Source organism: Bombus impatiens, unplaced genomic scaffold (genome assembly GCF_000188095.3).
Source record: "Bombus impatiens unplaced genomic scaffold, BIMP_2.2 scf_2135, whole genome shotgun sequence".
Lineage (NCBI taxonomy): Eukaryota > Metazoa > Arthropoda > Insecta > Hymenoptera > Apidae > Bombus > Bombus impatiens.
In genome coordinates, this window is record NT_178554.1 from 100,994 (window position 1) to 121,969 (window position 20,976).

Sequence of the window (20,976 nt, forward strand, 5' to 3'; positions counted from 1 at the left end):
ATGGCTCGACGAAGAGACGGATTTCATTAACGAGAGCGGCCTTTGCGTCTTCCACGAAAACGCGAGTCAAGGGAACGCCGGATCGTTCGCCGAAGCTCTTTATGAAATTACAGCCGCGTTTCGAGAAAGAGAAAGAGTGTCCTTCCGACCAAGGACGCTCGTTTAATTTCTTTCGAAAGAACGCCACCGAATTTTTCTACGTTCCACCGACCACGTTGCACATCCTGGCAACCCTTATTCGGACGATGCGAGGGCAGACTAAAGGGTAGAAGACGGAAAAAATTGAGAAAATTAATATTCACGGTCGAACTGGCACGAAACGTATCGAAGTGGCCAAGTTATCGCCACGTTAATTAAATACCGCGCATATTATCAGCCGTCGCGGTGCTATAATTCTTCGCGACAAGATAATATCGCGTTTACTTAATCGTAGCTCGCCTTTAAACTCGTACCAATTAATTACCTGCGCGGCCCCTCTCTCTCTTTCCTTTTCGGTTGTACGTTCGATTAAACCCGGCCGTGATCGCCGCTGATTTATTCGAAAGTTTCGTCCGTGCTCGCGCGCCAGTTTCCACTCCTACCTTCCCCTTTCACGGTTACTAACAATCGTTCTTTCCTCGACGAAGAGGAAACAACGTCGTACATTTCCTCCGCAACGTTGAAATTCGCCCCCGTGGCCAATCGATCGAGCCGAAACCTCCTCAGGTCGCTACCTCGCGATCGTTTCTCAAGTTTTTCTCGTGGAATCTGCACCGGTGCCGTTCTTCGTCTCGCAACTCGGATAAAAAGAGACGCCGATATCAGGCCGTGGTTTTGCAACTGTTTAACGAAGTGTAGAAAATTTCGGCCGATTCGTTACTAACAGGTTTTTATAAAACAGACATTGTCTCTCTTATAAATTTGATGGGATTTCGATGTTCTTGTTTGACGCTGGGATTACCGAACTTGTATGTTACGATAAATATACCAGGGTTAGGTGATCACGATGAAAATGACGCGACGATGATAATCACGCTTCTATGGAAACATTAATTTCACCGAAAGTAGCTGTATGTTTCAACTAAATGCAAAGACAAAATACGTAAAAGGATAGTTTCAGTATCAGCTATGAAGCTACACAATTTTATACACAATCTTCTCGACCCTACACCGTAGTAATTTCTCCACGTGAAAAATTAAACGACAAAAAGCTACGATATTTTTGAAAGAAATAATAGCTAACGTGAAGTGAAACAAAACCGAGCAGGGGATACGGTGTACTCCGGTGTGGTTGAAAGAAACTGTATGCTTGCTATAAAATGCATCCTTATTTTAACCGTTCCACTTTTCATCCGTGGAAAAAAAAAGGAAAAAAGAAATAACGCGAAAGTAAAGAACGGCCACGATGAATTTTCCCGCGATAAATCGTCCAGACGAATTTTCCCCGGGATATCTCTCTGGTCGTGTTTCGAGTTGCAACGCGATCACGATCGATCTACTGGCCGGGAAAGGGAAAAAGGAAATGGTCAATAGAGAGGAACGATGTGCGCGAAGGAAGACGTATCAATTCGAACCGGGAGAAAATGCACCCCCGTGCAGTCAGCTCGCAGTAATGAAATGCAGCTTACACCCCGTATTTTATGTTTTATTAGGCTTCTCCCTCCCCCGCTTCGCTGCTTTTGCCCGAGCATTCGGGTCAAGTGGCTATGAATATCTGTATCCAACTGTGGCCGTCTAAAGCAACCAACCAATTTGTCTGTCGTATTTCACCGCCTTCCAGCCACCCTATTTTTTTCCTTATGGTCCTTTTTTTTTTTTTTACCTCCTCCGAAGGGTCCTTTTATCGCGTTCTTTCGCGAGACGTCCGTCGTCGTCGTCGTCGTCGTCGTCGCGGCAAGTGGGAAAACAAGCAGCGGACAGGGAATAAGCTATTTCCGGTCGTGTAAGCAAATTTCACTGAAAAACAGTGCATTAAACGGCGGAGATAAAAATTGTTCCACTTTGAGGATAAACTTTTCGTCGGAAGCAGAAACAAAGATAAACAACTAATCGATGGTTTTTTAGTTCCATTGCTCTTTAAACGAAATCATTCTTGCGTGTCATTTATCTCCACGTTTCTAGTATCATTTATCATCGATTTCTTCGTTTCGTAATCCTTGTACACGCCAAAGAATTGCAGAATAGTTTTATATTACAATTAAGTACTTTTTATAACAAAAATTGGGTTGGCAACCAAGTGGTTGCGGATTTTGTCGTTACCACCTGAGGACAAAAACCGCAATCACATAGTTGCCATCCCAATAGTTTTGCTTAATCAAAAATTTCTACGATCACAGGATTAAAAGATAGTAAAAATTGAATGGAAGATAAAAGTTTCGTTTCAATTCTATGAAACCCGTTCGGAAATTTGCGCGCGATGGTATCGTTGCTAGAATGGCTCATCCATCGCAGCCAGAGCTTAATTGGCCGCGATAAACTTTTATTCGCCACTCGAACACGTCTTCGAGGAACAATTAGCTCCCACCACCTCCGTGCACCGATTTTGCTCCAACTTCCGCCCTCGGCCGGGAAAGGCAATCGAGAGAGGTGGACGAAGAGGTAGAATGGAAAGAGAAGAATCGTTTCAAAGTTAAAAGGAGGATATATCTCGGTCTACGGGGTGGTAATAAATTCTCGTAGAATTATGAATCCACGCACTAAGGATGATTCGATATACCAAGAGGTACATGTACCCGGTAATCCCTGAGTGGCGCGATGCATTTCGACTGGAACTCGAAGGGTAATGACCAGAACTCGATCGAAGTCACGATCCAGGGTTACGAGCCTTACCTTAGGCTCTTTCAGTCTGCATCTTACGGCCTCTGTTGTTGTAGCGCCCCCTCGTATTTTTCCTGGACGTTTAAGAACCCATACGACATTCAAAAGAAGCGAGCTGCGCTTGAAAAAAAAAAAGAAAGATCCCGTCCCTGTTTGATCTCTTAATCACTTTAACTTCTTTCCATATTTTCCGAACTATCCTTTTTATTATTTCTTTAATATACTCAAATACTTGTTGGTTGAAAAATTATTACGAAATTATCGCACGAGTCATTGACAAATATTATTGGAAGAATAAGAATAAGAATAGTTTGTAATTTTGGAGTATAGGGAAAATATAAAAATCTCACGCGATTCGTATCATTCGTATTCTTATCCGCTTTACGCGTGTCAGATTTTTAACACTTTGACCACTGTTACTACTCCGATTAATTTTAGAAAACGTTTCTAACGATACGAGATCGTAAAAATTCCACAATAATAAGATCTTAATTTACCATCGTCCATAATTTCTGCAAATTCCTTTCGTCGTACATTTATGTCTTTATTGATATAATTTTTTATTAAGATTCAATACTTATCGATATATAAACGCAAAATTCTACTCGATCAATAATCTTCGTGACAATGTGGGTTAATCGTCAGGTTTTGAACGGGACTGAACCGTCGTAATTCTCGTACACAGGGTTGTAGGTGTCGTTTAAGAACAGTTTTAGTCACGCTCGTTTATCAAGCGTCCGAACATTTGCTAGGGTAATCGATCCAAGAAGAGAAACGACCGCTAAAATGTTGGTCATTTCGCGCGACCGCGCAATTTAACGGCCGCAGCCAATTTCTGCCTTGGATTATTCTCGACACACCTTTTGCGTGCGCGACAAGCTCCAGAATACAATCTCACTGTTTGGTGCACCTCTCTTGCCTCAGACGTGATACAATCGCTAGTTCGCATAATCCCTCGATCTCGCTGCCATACGGTTAATTTCAACCTTTGGCCTTGAACAGTCGCGACCAGACGATCGTCTATGAATAATACAAGCTACGTGTCCAGTATTCCTATGCTTCGAACCGAGTACGGGGTATAAATCATCTTCAGTAACTCTACCCTTTTCATCGCTTCTATTTCGGTATATTTCGGTGTACTCTTAGGCAAACATCATCAAGACTCACGGACCATTCATCGATTTATACGAAAATATACTGCGAGAAAGTCTCTGCCGGACAAGTTTCATTTTTTAATTTAATTTTAACGAATTACTAATATTTTTTCCAACTATCGTCGGTATCCTCGCTACCCCGAGATCATTTTCACATCGGTTACTTGTATATTCGTATTAAATTGTTCGAGAAGTTAATGATGCAATTCGAGAAAAATTTACCGCTTTATCAAATATACAGTACATTTTCGTGATAAGAAAAATATTTCGTAAAATCTGTAACATCGTGTCGTTGGCAAATTCCCTTCTCGTGAAGTGTGTACAGGGTGTGAATAAACAGGCGAAACACGCGATGAGAGAATCGATTACACATGGACACCATCGCGAAGAGAAAAGCTGATACGTAAAAGTATCGATGAAGACTTACTTTCAAAGTTACAAATATTTTCGCTAGAAGTTACTCTCGCTACTCTGACTAAAAAGTAAATAAGCTTTGTACGCTGCTAGAAAGATCGTTTTCCTAGTGACGATATAGAACTTGGTTGCACTTGGTCCGCGTGGTCACCGGCAGCCAGCCTTTTGTTCCTCTACCAAAAAGAAGCTGCACCGCAGAAATCCGAGCCAAGAATAGCTTACGTTGCGGGTGCCACGTGCCGTGTTACTCTTCTACTAGTCGTCTGTAGACAGCTGAAACTTGTACTCGCGCTGTTACCGTCGCGCGCCACTACGATTTCGCGCTCTATTATTACGAGTTTCGCGAGACTGCCTCACGAGTGTCTAACAGTCTCTTCCTCTTCTTCTTTTTCATTCTCCATCGTGTTTGACTCTTTGATTATCGCGTATCGTATTTCCATAATTTCCCGCCATCAATTTCACCCGTCTGGAACGTTTGGATCGTTGCAAGACTAGCGAGCACGCAGCTTAGGCTGCAATTAAACGGCGAGATGGTATCGTTACTACGATATCGACTAAGTATAATCTTCTGCTACGAATAGACATAATGGTATGTTCACACTGGTGCGGGTAATCCGCTAACAGATCGTGGTCGTTGGCAGTGTGGACACTTGGACACTTTCGTGAGCAATGAGCAGCGAACACTGGCCAGGAAACGATACATCAAACGGTCTGCTTGCGACTGTGTTCTTGCCTCGCTGTATACTATTGTCTACTTGTGATCTGCTCGCAGCTATTTGTAAGCATCAGCGTGGATAAACGAGAACAATTATGAGAGTAGCATGAGAGCAGTATTAGAGGAATTTAGTAGCAGAGAGAATTTATGAATTTAATGGATTGACTCTACGTTGTTAACACGTTCAATGCACAAAGCGTTGCATTCGCTTTTCATATAAATGTAAGATGTATGTCGACCGCACTTGAAAGTACATTTTGGTAACTTCATTATTCATATCGTTAAGATACTACGAACGTTCAAAAAATAAGAAATTTCAGTCTTCCTGTTTAAAAAATCAATGATCTTCTTAAGGTGAATTCGATAAATTGCACGTTCGTCGAATACGGAATACAACCTGCCTTTGTCTTCTATCTCTAAACGCAAGGCGAAATAAAAACAACGCTGGATGCATAGGTGGGCGTGCACAGCGCGTGGTAAACAATTTTTCGAAATTCATATATGGATTCACAGTGACGAAAGACTATTCAAGGCTTCCGGGTATAAGCCGTGACCAGAAGGAATTATAAGCATCGTAGTTAGCTTCTTCAGCAGGTCGACCAACACATCCACACTTTCCTGCAGTACATATACATGTACGTATATGTGTATACCTGTATATATACCAATATATTACACGTATACACAAACTCACGTATTCGTCTGGCGAATCATTGATCGATCAGCCGACGTCTTACTAAATTACTCACATGAGTAATTAAGAAACGTTGGGAAACAATTCTGGTCACGGTGAAGCAGGCATAACGATGCAAAGCATCGACAGTCGTATACTGGAAACGTTTCCACGACAGAGAATTCATCAACACGTACGTTTAACGGACTCGCGACGGGTTCGCGTGCAATATTTAACTGAATCCGCTTGGCATGCACACGAGACTGGTTTCAAGGCAAGACACGAGAGCAGAGAACAAGTCACACGTCCGAGTCTCGAGCTGACCGTAGCGACGAATTATCCGTCCACGTGGCTCGTGATCCATGAATAAACGGCCCGGTCTACAGTCGTGGACGTCGCTTTGGGCACCCGGTGTCTCTTCTGCCGATAAGTAATCGCTGGTCCGACCGCGTGAACCACCGCGAAAGAGAGAAAAAGCTCGTAAAGCGAGTGCTTTGCCGTTTGTCCCGTTGATACATCGAGGACTCTGCTGCTGCACTCGGTTGCTCGCGTAGAAAAACGAGTCGCGTGCTGATAGCAACACCGATCGGTTAATTAATTATCCGCGCGAGACAGCCGACTTCGTTCGAACCTTCGTTGTTTTTAGCATACTTTTTGCGTTTGAAGTTATCCTCGAACTGGAGGCTCGCGGCACACCCAAGGGTATCAAGTTTGCCGTGCTAATTGTCAGCTTGATATTACGATCCTGTCATGTCAGTCTCGTTCAAGTCGCTGAATTCGTTAAAAGAACGTTTACTTGTCCTTTTAAAGAGCCTGCGTTCAGAACGACTTGCGTTGCTCGATGATTAATTTGTTAGCGATGTTAAAGTGGCTTTAACTTACTTGTCGTGAAGTTTTAACTCTGACACGAGAGAAATTAATAGGCAGTTGTCTTCGTTGGTTCCGAAGTAAGAAACTGCCTTTGTTTCTCTGTAGAAATTGCTTGTTTCCGTACGTGGTCAGACAAAACAGTTTACGCGAACTTGGTCGTCGAACCTTTCTAGCTTCGGCTCTCGCGTCGTTCATTTTTTCCAGCAAAGGGTCAAAGAAAGAGGAACGTTTGCTGCCTTCGAGTTCAGACTCGTTAGAACCCTACATCCTCCAATTATATCACGCCACTGTCGAAACAGTCAAATCGTTTCGATGAAATCCATCGAACGATCGAACGACGTTAATTGCTTTGACTAAAAATCTACGGCCCAACAAACCATCCCGAAACTCTCCACCAATCAGCGTGCCAATAATCGATCCTTCCATTCTTCTAATTTATTTTCGCCACAAAATCAAAACGACTCGTTGAAACGTACAAAAGTCGCACGAAAGCGACGAGTTAATACGTCTGTCCCCAGTTAACAGTTTAATTGCGCTACGTGAGCTCGAGTCGTGGATCGTTGAATCGACGAGTGTTTCTCGTTTCACAGGGCCCGTTAGACGATCGCTGCACGGTTCCACGCTTGTTTCGCATTCTACCGGCGCGACACACCACGCGAGTATCGCTTACAGCGCACGTAACACCACGTAGCTATGTAATTTCTCTGTCAGCCAGGGACACGCGGCTCTGCGTCGTCGTCGTGGTCGTCGCGACGCCCTTTCGTTCCTCTTTCTCCAGCTGCATTTCTAGGGTTATACCGCTGGTCGTCGACGTCGTCGTGTACGTACGGATTCGGCACGTTCTTCGTGCGGCGCGTCGACCTTTCGCACCCACGTCCGGATCGGTGTTCCATTTCGACGTCTCTCGTGACGCTCGCTGTCCAAACGAACGTACAGCCAAGCCATTCGTTCTCTCTAGTTCGAATTACGTCGCTGGTCCGCGAAATTGGACGGATATCTCGCGGTCGGATCGCTCGAAATCGACGACTGTGACGCCTCTTCGATTACGACCCAACCTGGAATTCGAACGCTTCCCGGTGTTTCCAGCGAAATTAGAACGAACGTTTACAGAGGTTTGGCCGCGGATGCTTTTGAATCGGTCGTGAAATTTTTTTCTTTCACGAGAATCAAACACGTGCCGGTTTGCGTGTTTCGATGGAATATCTTGGATGTTGCAGGTGCAAGCGAAGTGATATCGGTTTCGATTGAATTAGGTGACCCGTTTTGTGTATAAATGTAAGCTTCTTCGAATCCGACCAACATTTCGACATTGAACGTTGCGTGTCTCTGCTCGTTGCGTAAATGTCGTACTATTGCGTGCCTATCGTCGATGAGTTCGTAAGAAGATGTACCGCTTTCTGTCGAATTGTATCTTGTATTTTTAATCGCGATTTGTGTATACATTAGTATCCAATTGCTTGTCTCGTAAATTTTTGTTCCATTTACCACAGAGGATGATTAAATTTGCCTTTAGCCATAAATACCATTAACGATAAAAATGTGCGTACACGAACTACTATTGGATTGTTCGAAGCGTGTCTTTGTTTTACAGGTACGTCTTTTACAACGATGCATCTTTATACAAGCATGAAATCTAATCTGTCGAACGTTGTGATTTTTATTTTGATAGAACAAACGTAATTCGAGAAAATAATATAAAACGGAAAATGTGCATCCATTATTTCCTTATAAAACGAAAGAAACTTTTCGGACGACCTAATACTTACGGGCGGAAAATTTCTTAGTTTTAATAATTAATTGAATATTTCAAGAATCAAATAATTCACTACGACGGAAATTATCGGCTGAATTTTCAAGCAGTTCGTCTTTCGTGTAAAATACGTATGTAGCTGATGTTAGCTTGAATGCAGAAAGATCAATGGATAAAACGATTGACTAAATCAAAGACGAACTGCGTTCCTCTATATCAGAGTGGTGAGCTTCGAGCGGTTAAGAGAGTATCTGAATCAGAGCACGCATTCTTCGAATAGCGACACAATTCTGTCCCATCTTTTCTCTCGTAAATTCTCCTTCCATTTATGAAAATTCCCAGTTTCAGCGAACATAAGCGATAAGTCGAGGGGCAACGTTAATCGCTTCGAACGAGAACAGTCGGACTGGAATTGTGACAAACAGTTCGGTGTTGCGTTGGGCGCCTATAGGCGAACTCGTTTAAAAATAAATCACAGTAGCATCTCAGCAGCACATCACAGATACGAAAGCGACGGAATGTCGAGTTGCTCCAAATTAGATCGCGACTTATCTAAAAGCGCGGTTTAACCCATTTAACGTTAATTTGATGTGTGCACCTGTGCGCAAGGGGCAATGGATCCCCGGGATCCTGTTAAAGGTATTAAAAATCCGCGGATTTTTCCACAGCTTCAGCGCGGAAACGCGATCGCGTTCTCCTCGCCGAGGCACTTTGTCAGCAAAAATACGTCGAACAGCTACTTTACCGAAACGCCAGTCTTTGCAACAAATCGGTAGAAATGGAATATTCCTGCGTGTAAGATTAAATCGTAGCTTTTAGTTTCGTCATCGACTTCTCTTAGACGCTTCGTTTGAAAAATAGAAATAATAAAGGAAATAAAATATCGTACTTGAACGAGTAATGGACAGATAATGATTTCAGGTGGCGTATCTTGCTCGTTCACTCGTGCAAAAATTGATGAGCAATAACAACTCAATTATAGAGTGACAACAGGTGAGAATATACTTAATGTTCAAAACATGTGCAAAAACACGATTGGCTAGTGAATGTGGTTAGCTGTAAAATGGCTGATTCGTAGTGTCTTAACTTTCTCATCTCGCGTGATAGAACAGCAATAGGGAGCCGCTGCTTTCGCGTTTGATGCCTCATTAATGCGTAGTTTGCGAAATACGCGAATATATAAAACGAAATAAGATACTTGCCTATCACTGTATATCATCTAAATCCACTTCATAGAAAAGTAGTAAAGAAACTCGTTTACTACGTTCTATGTGTCCCAAGTTTACGTTTCGAAGAGAGAAAGCAGCAGACAATGCGTGAAACATAATAGAACGTTCCACCTGCAACTCCGTTTAATAGAAGCATAGTAAAAGAGTTTCTATTACAACGTTCAAAAATAGACCATTCTGCCAAAAATTTCGCAGAGAGCCAGAAAATTTTTTCAATTTCAACGAACTGTATCTTACTAAAAAACAAAAAAAAAAAAAGCCAAAAGCTTCTAGTAGTATTACGTTCGATATTTCCTGACCGCAAATTCCGTGAGAGAGAAAAATACTGAAAATAACGATCGAGATAAAATGTTGCACCGGAGTGTTAGCAAAAATTTCACGGAAATATTGTCCAATTCCAACTTCCAATTCCACTTCGTAAAAAGATAATAAAAAGCTTCCACTATCGTCGTCTCTTATCGTAAAATTTCGAAAGAAGGAATACTGCAAATCACAATGCGTGGAAAATATTCCGCTGTATGTATTAGTACGTAAAAATTTCACGAGAAACCAAGAAATATCGCAATATGCCAACGATCGATTCACCGATCGTTTCGGGCAGTTCGACATGGAAAAATCCTGCAACGCGGTGTTCGTACGTTTTCCACGCGGCGGGCAAATATTTGCGGCTTCCGTAGCCAAGATAGTTTCCTCGTGTTTCCCAAAGAAACACGGAAATCTCGGTGGCAAACAGCGGCTTTCCTTTCGGAGACGATCGAGTCGTTCGCGGTTTTTCACGAGTCTCGTCGATCATCCTAAAATTTGTTAGAGAACGCCCACCAGGCACAAGCGCTTCCGCCTCGCGTGTCTTGGATATTTACACACGAAATTAGACCCGAGTTCCGCGAGCATCGCTCGCAGACACGTCCTCTTCCTCTTTCGCTTCTTCTTCTTCTTCTTCCTCTTCTTCTTCTTTGTCTCTGGTGTTCCCGCGCCAGTTCGTTAAATTTTCATTAGACCGGACCACAATACGCAATTTGTCAGCTTTATAAATATGGAGCGACGCGATGGCAGAACGTTTTTAGATGGCTCAAAGAGTGGTAATGAATATGTGATTCGTACGTGTTTGAATCGGTCGACGACGCTTGTACGTGGGTGTTGCAGTTATTTATTCTACATTCTTGCATTGATTCATTGGTGTAAGTTGATTAGAAGTTTGTTAAAGCCCACGCGTCGTCTCTTTAGTTCCAAATAAAAAACATAATTGACAAAAGTTTATCGCTTTGTGTTGACTCATCTCGTAAATAGTGTGGTTTTTCTTAGTGTTTGCCGTAAGTCATCGCCGTAGACGTTTTGTGAAATTTGTAGAGAAAACGTTCACAGAGGAACATAGAGTAGCATAAGAAATGCCGGCCGATTGCCAATAGCTAATTTTCTGTTGGCGCTGGTAAATATTTACGAAGTGTGTGAACTTGAAAAGCGCTTGTACCGTTGCTAAACTGCCATTTATGTAAAATTAAACCGCAATGGACTGCACTACCTATTCGTCAATAAGAGAAGCGATATATGTATTTACATGAAGGAGCTAATGAATCATATTCTCTTCATATTGACTCGTGCAGAGTCCATTTTTGGCTAAGTGAAAGTATCTATCGTGTTTTTATGACGCGCCAGAGAAAAGGAATTATGCAACAGCAGATATTACGTTCGTAAATCAAATTCGAGAGATTTGTTATGCAAATATGCGTGACATGTAATTTTGGAGTAGACGGACGTGTTCTTGGGCGTGGAGAGATGGAAACCGATGCGCCGATGTCGGGTGTCACGCAGATTAAAGTGAAATGGCGTTCACACAGCAACGGAAGTCATTCACTAGCTGCGCAGACGGGATACACTAAATGTGGAACGTCGAGTGGTCGTCGACTTGAATAAATAATCGGCTTTTACGAGCGGAGAATTGTTTGCAGCCGTTTCTCATCGATGACCGTCCATCGAATTTCCAAAAAGTAACCTTGACGATCGTTCCATCACGATCTATCAGGAAAATAAACTTTCTCGTTCATTTAAATCGTGAATATGAAATCTCACGAACTTACGTTTAAAAAAGTGACTTGTTGGAAATACAAGTTAAACATTTGAGAAATCTCAGAAATATCTTCTATCCCGTCTAGACAATGAACGAATCGTGTAGAAATCTCTTCGATGAAATACACATTGTTCGAAAGAAAGCGCAATGAAATTTTTATTTGAAAAAGGAAACCACGTCCCACCGACCTGATATCTTCGAGAAAAAAGCATCGTGTTTTTCATTTCGAAAAAATCCAGCAGCAGCGTGGAAGTTGGTAAAATCGATGGAACGTCGGTTCCGAGCGTCATCGGGCCATCGTCGCGCCGACAGATAACTGCTGAGAATAACGTTTTCCGTGTCCTCGTTTGAATGGTAATCGTACTTTTGGTTTCTTCTATTCAGCATCGTGCAGGGCCGAGCTATCGCGCGCATAGGAACGTCACGCCACGTACATACACCATGCTCGTACAATCGGGAACTTGCAAATGGCAGTGGCACTTTTACTCGAGACCTGGACGCGCAGCCCCTATTGTTCTAGCCGAGTTTTAAAGTGCGCCGTTCGAACTCTGACATTGGCCTCCGCTCGACTCGGTTTTAGTAGCCAACTATGCGGTTATAAGCGAGGGTGCTCATATCGCCTGTCGAACTTGTCTCGCGGACCCCTGCCGTACCAGAACCCTTCCTCGCCGTCTGAATGCAATTTGCTTGCCAGGCAATTACAACTGTTTCCTTTCGGGGTGACAGCGCGTGAAAAATTGCTGGAAATATCCTTTGCTATTACTCGCCTGTGCTATTCTAGTCACTGGAGATAAAGATGAGAAAATATTAGCAAAGATTTTACTACCGATGACTCACCGCCTTGTCCCTGGGCCATAATAGAAATAGAAAGTAGCAACTATAGGAAGAGAAACGAATCAAAGAGGAAAACGTTAAAGATAACGAAACTACCGTCTATTTAACAGTTTCCACGGTGAATAGCTATGATCTTTCAATCACTTGCAGCTGCCAGTGTTGCTCAAACCGAAGCGAAAATCTATCTCGACCAGCTACGTGTCCGTGTTATAGAAAGTACGAGTAACACTGGCAGGATCTTATTTTCCTGTAAAACGATACAGTTTCACGTATCCTAGACACGTCTGAGCACCGCTGAACCCTAGATACGTCTCGTATATACGCGTCCGATGTATTCAAAGGTGCAACCCTTTCATTAGCGTGTGGGCCACGCGCTCTATTATCCCCAACAAAACATCCGATTCCATTGTCAGGCGTGGAACAATGCCGTGCCGCGGTCACGTGTTCTACTTTCGATCATTATTCGCGAAGTGTGCATAAAATTGGCAAATTGCGCGTGGATCCTCTTCTCCTCGTCTGGCTTGTCGTCCGAGGAAATTTTTCCATCGATACTCCGCCGCTTCTTCTTCTCCCTCGGCCGATGACAGCTGTCGCGCCTTCGTCGAGATCCTACTCCAGAAAGACAAAAAGATCGAAAGACAAAGATCGAGGAGAAAACGATCCTCTCTCTACGCTCTACACGCCTCTTCCCCTGTCCGCGTCTCGTTTCTCCCTGTCGACTCGGATCGATTCGAGTGCTAGCACGCTTCTGGGTTGCCGCCCCTTATTCCGTCCGACGATACAATGGGCCGTGTATCGAGAATTAAAGGTCGATTAAATGGAAAAATCGTCACTGCCGCCGCTGGCAGCGCCGCGCGGGGGTACAATTTGCCCGAATAAATTGGACGAAGTGTTTGATTGATCGGATTTTATTGGAGCGCATTGCCGCGCCTCTCGCCCCGGCCAACCCACCCCGACTTCTCCTGACAGTTTTGACAGCTGTCGCGGTGCAGTCGTGTCTCCTGGTTAGATAAAAGCCTTACGAAACGATCATTTCCTCTGTTTCGATCGGCAAACGCGTCGCGTTTCAATTGGACACGTTCAACAGCCTCGTGAGATCCTTCCTGGAGGCCGCGTTTTCCAATCGACCTGTCGCCGTCCATTGAAATTCAAACGCCGACGAAATCTCCGGGGGGGTGGAATTTATTTGTCCACGATGTTTTCTTGATAAACGTTATATTGGCCTTGTGTAGCCTGATCTTGTATACGATCTTGTACACGATGCATGGACCGTTCAAGGGTTCGACCGGTTCCAGATCTCTCTGCCCCTCGATTTCGAATAAAAGGGACCCGGAGAAGAGGGTGGGCGCGCGAGCGTCATCGACGCGATGAATATGCAGAAATTTCGTAGCTTTGTCCCAGTAATAGCAGTGGCCAAAAAAAAGAGAGAGAGAGAGAGAGGAGCGAGAAAGGTTTGGAAAAAAAAGAGGCAGAACGAGGAGGACGCTTCCTAGAAAAGCTTGGCACGTGCTTCGTTTCGGACAAGAGGCAAATTACGAGAAGGCGACCAGTTTGCAAACATCCTTCTGTCGTAATAATTAGAGACAATGAAATCTGCAAAGGGAGGAGGAACAACGAAAATATTAGGCCACAATACGAGCGCATTCTTCCACGGATTACCTGTTTGCCTCTCGCTTCCATACCGCTCTGTCCTTTCTACGGTTTTGGCCTTCGAACGAATTCACCGCCACTTCAGCATCGATTGTTCCACTGTTATGCAAATTTCACTGGAGCGCGCTGTCGCCACTGATTAACCAAGCGAATTCTATTTCCCCGTAGGCAGTTTTAGCCAATTGTCTTTCATCGATAGTATTTCTTTTTTTCTTTTCTTCTTTTTTAATTCCTCGTAAATTAAACAAGACTCTGACGCCTTAAACGTTGATCCACGTATTAACACGTTGACCGCCACGACACCCGTATTCCGGTGTCAGCAAAGTTTCTGCTCAGGCCACGCAACCCATATTAGGGTGTCGCTTATTTGACTACTTGCGAAGGATCGTCGTAGGTATTTGAAAAGATATTCCATAATAATATATTGTTAATTAATAATTAATTGTAATAATAGTTGAATTGTTATAAAATAAAAATACGAAAATGGTTTGTTAAAAGAATTATTTAGAATGTAAAACTTTAAAGCATTCTATACATAGTCGAAGTTGGTCGGCACAATTTGGACAATAAGTTGTTGTTTTCTTCAAATTCTTTCGTGCTTTTGTTCGGTCCATTCGACGTCTTTTATTTGCATAACATAGTTTACACGCGCTTCTAATGCTTCTTCCGGAATCATTTTTCCGAACAACGATATTATGCTGACTCCATCGAAGACAAGGATTTTTTGCATTTTCGGACAACCCTAATAATTTTGCAACTAATAATCGTCTAAATATTCTAATATTTATATTTTTTCTTGTTGCAATTTTGTAAACCGTCAAAGCGTTTACAACAGAAATTCGCAGAAAGAATCGAATGCCAAGTTTTCCGTACCATTTGATTCCTTTTCTAATTGTGGTGGCATAAGAAACCATTTGGTCGGAATAATCTATACCACACTTTCCTTCGTTATATTCAACAACAGCTAGTGGATTTAATGTTGCGAACAAATGAAACGAAAGATCATTCTTGAGACCTCCGCTTGAGCGATTCGCATTACTAAAATATCGATGGGAGCACCTAGCAGAGGATGCTTGGTACTGCTGTACGCGTGGCCTGACGGAGATTTCTTTGAAAACACGCGTGGCAGTCAACGCGTTAATCAAACCCTAAAAGTATGTCCTAGATTCGTTAAGAATATTTCAAGTCAAATTCCACGCGGAAAATTGAAACAAACTCACCGCAACAATTTATCAAATGGAATTGTTTCGCAACTTTGCTACCCTCGTTCGTTAACGACTACTATTTCTCCGATTTATTCACCGTTTCCGCCAGCGTCCATCTCCAGGCAACGTTTCACACCACGTAACGTAACGATGCGAGGATCAAGCGATACGAATCCACGGACACGGTTCTATCACAATAGGAAGCGGTCGTCGAGTGATACTTCCGACAAGGCAATCCACTGAAATAGATGAAGATACTCGTCGCAGCGCGCGTCACTCCTCGCCGTACGCACGTGCGGAAAGCGATCTCTCCTCTTCCTGATCGTCTCCACCGACTCTATTGCAACCACTATTATCGCGTAATCTCTTCTTCACGAGCCTAACACCGAGCGTCATTTACCGATAAACGAAAGATTCTTTTATCTACATACTCCTGAAATTCCTCATTTGTCAATTATTAAAATCTTAATGTCAAATTTCCAACGTTACAAATCTCTCATACTTGCAGCGTAAATGGAAACACGGCCAACACCTTCAAACCTAAATTATCGAAGCTATCCATTTTGATCGAGAAAATACCAAACGATTTAAACCTCGTCAATATCCATTAAAAAAAAGAAAACAACATCGATAAGTTTCGATAACGGAAGGTCTTCTCCAGTCGCTAATCCGGCAGTTTCGATCTTGATAATTTTACGATACAAAGGCGCCTATAGCTTCGATTATCGGATGCTTTGTTTCCCATACGAAGCTTGGATTCCGTGATCGAAATAAATTCGTGGAACGTTCGATGCAACGACCAAGTTGCATTACGTAGCTCGTTCATTCACTGGTTTCATTCAGCGGGGTGTTTCACTGGCCGAGCCACAGCGTCCACGTTGAATGAAAACGCGTGGAATTGATCTGGTTGATTTATTCGCTCGGTGGGAAGTCTGGTATTAGAAATACTCGGTGAATTGTTCTTGTGATGTTTCGCCTGCAAGATTTATAGTAGCCATCCTGCCTCTACGTTTCTCTGATTATCAATAACGGAAAAAGACGAGCATAAGTATCAGGAGTAGATGAAATTGATCGACTATAGACGTTTTCTTGTCGTTACAGCAACGTATGAAATTAATCTGTTTTAATAAATACCGGCGCGAGCAAGTCAGATATCGCAGGATTTATGGAGTTGTCATTAAGGCAAGGGACGAACGGGAATCGGCGAGTTTGTTTTTGTCGGACGAACGAACAGATACAGCCAAGTGCAAGGAATCGAATCGGTTTGTTTGTGTTTTCTCGTTCGCCGCGGCTCGCAAGATTTATAGAATCGGCGCTGTCAAACGAAATTTAAGATACCGGGGAATTTATGACGATGATGCTTTAAATATCTCTGGCCACAGATAATTTTGGAAAACTTGGTTACAAAGGACCGACTCGCTTTCGTTTATCACGTGCAAGTTTGCTTAGAGAAAAGATCAACAACAGAATTCTCGTTACGCTGTGCTCTTTTTTACGAGGCTCTTGGGCGAAAGAGGTTTTTGCGTTCGAAACGCAGGAAACGACGCTCATTGGTTTCGAGTACAGAAGTGTTTTCGACTGCGGTACATGTGTCTTGAGGAAAAAGTTCGACAGCCAACCGGCAGCCGCGCTCTCCCTCTTTTTCTACGGACTCCGTGTTTTCGGTAAGTTCACGGAATCAAAAAATGTAAACTCTAGCGAGAAATTGCGTCCGCTTCTTGTTGACAGTTTTTTCTTCCTAGTCGAGAGCGATGCTCGACTTTTGTTTTCCTCGTTGCAACATATTTTATCGTTGGAACTAGCAGCTCTAAAATATCAAGTAAAAATAAGCTTAATTGAATTAATTGAAAGGAGGAGGTAAGACATTATCTATACGTAGACTTTACGGATAATTATTCAAATTATCAAGAATGTTGTAAATCTGTGAAATTTCTAGGAAAATTTATGAATTGGTCATGTTGACACTCTGATAATTTTGGTGTTAACGAGACGCGAGAGCTTTCTATACGACAAAACCGTCTCGACACTTTTTTTTCAGTAAACACGGGGCGACACTGTTTTCTGTTAAATTAACAGATTTGCAGCTTTGAAGATAGCTTCGTTTGATCTACTCTTTAGCGTGGCGTTCGCGAGATTACTGAGAAGTAGGTTACGACATTTTTCTTCAAACGATTTATGTTCCACCACTTTGTATCTCGAACCAAAAGCAATTCCACAGAATCGATAAATATGGAACTCGATCCGGTTTCACCGAATATCAACGTGTAACAAGATTTTTTACGTATTCCCGGGTTTAGAACGTTTTTAAGAACACCGGCAAAAAAATTGTCGATTAAAAATTCGAAAAAAAAAATTGTACAATCTCCATGCTGATTCGATCTTAGAAAGCAGAGCATGGGTCAATTATATCGGCTGTTTTCGTACGATTGTTCTAAACACGTGCGCTCGAACGTCCCCAAGGAACCTGACTCACGAAACCCTCTCATATCGCATTCCAAAGGAAAACAAGTCGAATTCAGAAGCCCGACACCCTTGCCTCTTCAAAGCTTCCCACAGTCCTTAATCTCCCTCGCTTACTCGATAAATTACGTACAATATTGTACAAAAGTCTTAGACCATCCGTGATACTAATCTCGTAATAGCGACCAGAGATACTGTTAGGGAATATTTCACGAATTAGACATTTCTATTCGGTTTGTACGAAATTACTCCAAAAAGATATTTCGCTCAATTTGCTTAAAATAACAGAACCGAATACCTTTCTGTCCATGAGGTTGTCCCAAAAGTTTCTTTCGTTCCATAAATGAAATAATAGACGCACAACATATTTTATTTTATACTGTTTGATGGATTTACGTATCATCCATTTTGTAGCAATAGAATAAAATGGATCAAACGTAATTCGATGAAACAATATAAAACAAAAAACTACTTCCTTATAAAACGAAAGGAACTTTTCGGACAACCTAATGCGCGTAAAAGTAGAAAATTTAGAAACTTCCAATTCGTCGGTTGGTCTAAAACTATCACGCGACATCGTATCGTATATTCCTTTCGCAGGATTTCAGGATTTTATAGAAAAAGGACTGTTCGTTCAAATAGCCTGTCGAATTTCATCGCTTTTTTTCACTCGAGCGAAAGGCAATTGCTTTTAATCGACGATCGGAAACGAGCATCGTCGATTGTGCGTGGCGTTCGCTAATTTCCGCCGTCGAACGATATAATATCTACCGGGCGACAATTAAAAGCGAAACCACCCTGTTCGCGCGTGAACAGCCACGGAAACGAACTTATCACGTGATATAAGTGGGAGTGCGTTAAATTACGTTCGGCCGAGAAATTATACGACCGAGTGGACTGCTAACTAACGCAGGCCTCGGAACAGGCCATTCACACCGAGACAGCCGTTCCTTCTCTCCTATGTAGATCGTACCGTTTTAAAAGCCTGCCCGCGGCTTTTTCAGCGACACGATCAACCGAATCGATCGCCACTCGTTTCAAAGCCTCGATCCGGCCTGTGACACATACAGACGCACCGTCTGCAAGACAGTCTATCTTCTCCTTCTCCTCTCTGGCTCTCTTTCGAGCTTCCTTCTTTTTCTTCTTCTATCTAGCATCGCTTCACCGCGACGTTTTAAGGTCGAGTCAGAGTCTAGCTTCTGTAACTTAGTCGTTCGAACCAGATCGATTCCATTAACAGTCGACTAGCGAAGGTTCGATCGATCGTCACGAACGTCGAACGGTTGATTTTCGAGTAATACAAAGAATTATCGTTGTTATGTTTCACCAGATACGCGGCATTTATTCAGGGACATCCTAGACGTCGAATCGACGAAGAAAGTTAATGTATTAGGTTGTCCGGGAAGTGTCTTTCTTTGGCAAACGGGTTTTTTAACAATGCACTTTCGTACAAACGTGAAACCAAGTCTGTGAAATGTGATTATCTCAACAGAACAAAATGGATCGTACGTAATTCGACGAGATAATATAAAACAAAAAACGTCTTGTTTAGTTTATAATAATAACACGTGAATGTAAATGACAATTAGAACGTAATAGGCGTGACACGATTGTACGTGTCAAAGTTGAAGCAGCCTCCGCTGTGCGAGGGTTAAGGGCGCCAAGGAACCATAATGGTCAAGGATCATAATGATGGGAGAATGGAAAAAGATTCGTGTCACCGTGGTAGAATTATTTTTCTCGATTATCGCGTTATCGCCAGGCCAGTCGAGTCGCTCCGTTTCACGATAACGCTGTATCTTAATACGTCTCGAGTACGTAATTATTCATGCCGCTCTTAAATAATAAGATTACGTATCGAGACGCCGCCGCGCCGCTCTATCGCGAGACGACGCTTCTGGAGGATAGCAGGGTATGGATCGACTGTTTGTACACGCTCGATTTTATACCAGTTACAGTTGTCGATACGTTTATAGTATGTTGCGCGGTGTACCTTTGATCCGGCTAACTGCCGTGCCAGAAAAACGAAACGTAAACTACAGCATAACGCGCGACAATATTTGCAGATACGCAAATACATGTAAACATACATATAAAAATACATTTCATAGGTCTAACAAAAAAGAAGTTGTCAATTTGTTGAAATTATATCGTATCGTCATGGGAGAGCGCGTGTGCCAAATTTCAGATTTCCAGTTGGTCGGGAAGTGGGTGAAATTTCGCTTAGAGAATTCAACCCCGTTGAATCTAACCCCAACCTAACCCCGTCAGACAGACAGATAGAAAACTAAGCCAGAAAAAAAAGGAGAACACTCGTAGAAACGAAACGCATTTCGTATAAACAACTTACAGTGAAAAGCAGTCTCGCTGTCACAAGCCACGTGGTTTACGCCGGAATACGCCGCAAGCACGTGTTACTTTGCCGCTGGTACCTAGACTGCTCGGTCTCGCTCACGATCTTCAACCCTTTCCAGTCTTTTACCCCGATCTATGTCCAACTACCCGATGCTTCCATCAAACACCAAGTTTCCCGCCTTTTTTTTCTACGCACTTTCGAGAGAAATCCTCTGCTTCGCCTCTACCAAATTCGATCCGATTGGATCCGGTAGCGCGACCGTACGACGAAGGATTCTGCCGTTGTTCCTCGCGGCTCACTGTTTTCCCCCGTTAATCAATCCCGCGGCGACGAAAATAAATTCGTATATCAACCGTGACACAATTACCCGGCATTCTGCCGGAGGGAAGCACGATGATTTACGAGCCACGGACCGCAGACGGTCAATGACAGTGCATGTGCGCGGCCACGGCAGACAGCGAATCGTCTTAATTAGGCGCGATTAAGCGAGACACGCGTTTCCCTCCCGCTGTATCGTGTACACGGCTGCCTTGCTTCGTATTCCTGCGTGTCTGTCCCCGTGCCAGACGACCGATGGATGGACCGAAGCGCGACAGAAACGATGGAGCCTCGTTGCACCGCGCGACTTGTCCGCCTGCTGACCATCGTAACACTGAGCTCTCTTTCCGAGCGACGAGCATAGGGCTTCGAGCAACGACAGCCTCACCGTCCCGCGCTGCCACCGAACTACCGCCGTCTTGCTCGCTCGCAAACGCTTAACACGCCCGTCTTCTCTCTTACTCTATGCCGGTATTTCTGCCCCACG

General features: G+C 43.2%; 1 protein-coding gene across 1 annotated transcript in view; it reads right to left on the reverse strand.

Annotated features, from left to right (window-relative positions):
* LOC100749186 (facilitated trehalose transporter Tret1-2 homolog) overlaps positions 1-20,828 on the reverse strand; it is a 44,930-nt gene extending 24,102 nt beyond the window's left edge. The window contains exon 1 of the mRNA XM_003494297.4: positions 20,166-20,828. The gene's annotated coding sequence lies outside the window, so the exon portion shown is untranslated. The remainder of the gene's footprint in view (positions 1-20,165) is intronic.
* Positions 20,829-20,976: the final 148 nt, after the last annotated feature.